This window comes from Myotis davidii, unplaced genomic scaffold, assembly GCF_000327345.1.
Source record: "Myotis davidii unplaced genomic scaffold, ASM32734v1 scaffold89, whole genome shotgun sequence".
Classification (NCBI taxonomy): Eukaryota; Metazoa; Chordata; class Mammalia; order Chiroptera; family Vespertilionidae; genus Myotis; species Myotis davidii.
The window spans coordinates 777,880-779,637 of record NW_006300372.1 but is presented as its reverse complement, the minus strand read 5'-3'; the positions used below and the strand labels follow the sequence as shown (position 1 = coordinate 779,637).

The window sequence follows — 1,758 nt, the reverse complement described above, 5'->3', positions numbered from 1 at the left end:
GTCCCGCACCCACGCTCGCTTGGAGCCGCGGGGATAAGGAGACTCTAGGAGCGCGCGGGATGGAGATGGTTTGGGAGAGGCGCGCAGCCCTCAGTGTGTGTGTGTGTGTGTTGGGGGCTCCCTGAGGACGAAACAGCAAGGACCCTCATCCACACACTTGTTGGGCAGCGAGCTTTGCTCGCGCGGGCGCTTCCAGCCCCCCGAGGGCAGCCCGAGGACCAGACCACGGACATATGTACACGCACACATACATCCGTTCATATGTGCACAGACATACCTCCCGAACACCAGCGCCCACTGGGGCACCGGCACTGGCTCAGAAGCCGCTCCAGCGCCTGCACGTTCAGCGGCGGGGACACACAACCCGTGGCCACACAGAACCACGGAAAGCAGCCGCTGTGACATTCGGACACAAGCACAACCCCGTGCCCTCGTGTAAGAGAGCCTCGGCCACAGTGCCCCCAGATGAACACTTAAAGCCTAGCCTCACGCACATGTATTCCTTTAAGGACCACACTCTCACACAAATGATGTTACCTACTCCCTGGCCAGAACATAGGCACACATCACAGGTCGGCGTGCACCCCTGTACTGCACCCACGGAAACATACAGCCAGTGTCTCAGCACACACCTTGAGCGCACACACCCTAACCCGGTACAGCACCTGCAGCAGCGCCTCGCGATCACAAACACAAAATCTCCTAACGGTGGGCGTCTCACACATCTTACACCAACAGTGTCACAGTACACCTTGCAGCTAGACACACAAACACACACTCTGTCCCTCTTCCTCGGAGGCCAGATTCCGTCGGCGGAAGCCGGGGCCACCCGGGGAGCCCCAAATGCCTTTTCACCTTAATCGCATTGTTATTGTAAATATCTGCACCGCGGGAACACTGGAGGCCGCCGGGCCGGCTTCCCCGCCGGCGCCTCCCCTACTCCCACTCCGGGGCTGGGCCGACCGGGTATTCCCGGAACCAGCTGGACCTGGCCGGTCACGCCATCCCGCTCCCCAGGGCTCCAGGGCCCTTGGTCCCTTTGCAGAGGGAGCCAGCCTGGGGCGGTCATTGAGACCCTCTTCGGACCGTGTAGCTGCGTCCTCCGAGCCACCTGGGTCCCCAGCACACCTGTTTCCTCTCACACCTGGGCGCCCCTCCGCGGGTCCCCAGCTCCAGGCCGGAGTCTTGTGCGCCTGCAAGGCCCTGGGGCCGGAAGGGAGATCGCGGCGCGCGCAGGAGCAGAATTGGTAGGTGAGATGCGCTTGCACCCCTTCCCCCTAGTTATCCTCGGGAGCCCAGACTTGTGGCCTCAGTTCCCCCAGGAGTGGTCGGCGACTATTCCTTCTACCAGGAAATATTTGGGGCGGCGATGAGGTCTTTGAGGATTGAGCGCCGAGCGAAGACCCCTTTGCCGCCCGCCGCGAGAGGGTCGTTTTATGGGGACGTCCCCTCCGGGCCTGGCTCGCCGCTTAGTGATTCCGGCGCCGGATCCCTCCCGGCGCCCGCTGCGTGGCTCCGGCCGACGCGGACGTGCGGGAGACCCTAGGCAGAGGCCGGATATGCGGAGGAGAGATTCCCCGCAGCGGCCCGTGGGGCTGGGGGCGCCAGGGTGCCGGTGGCCAATGCGTGTGCTCACCGCGCGGTGCCTCCACCTTGCCTGGAGCTCCCAAGGCCCGGCGCCGCCGGCGTGGGGGTGGAGCCGCCCGAGCCCGAGGCTGGTGGAGGAACTGTCGCCATCACCCCCCCCCCCACTCCCAG

General features: G+C 64.5%; 1 protein-coding gene across 2 annotated transcripts in view; it reads left to right on the top strand.

The window, feature by feature from the left end:
* The first annotated feature begins 861 nt into the window (after positions 1–861).
* Positions 862–1,758, top strand: part of PCDH1 (protocadherin 1) — a 29,045-nt gene continuing 28,148 nt past the window's right edge. The window contains exon 1 of one of the 2 annotated variants that reach the window (XM_015572625.1): positions 862–1,251. The gene's annotated coding sequence lies outside the window, so the exon portion shown is untranslated. The remainder of the gene's footprint in view (positions 1,252–1,758) is intronic. The other variant, XM_006776972.2, reaches the window with a different exon arrangement.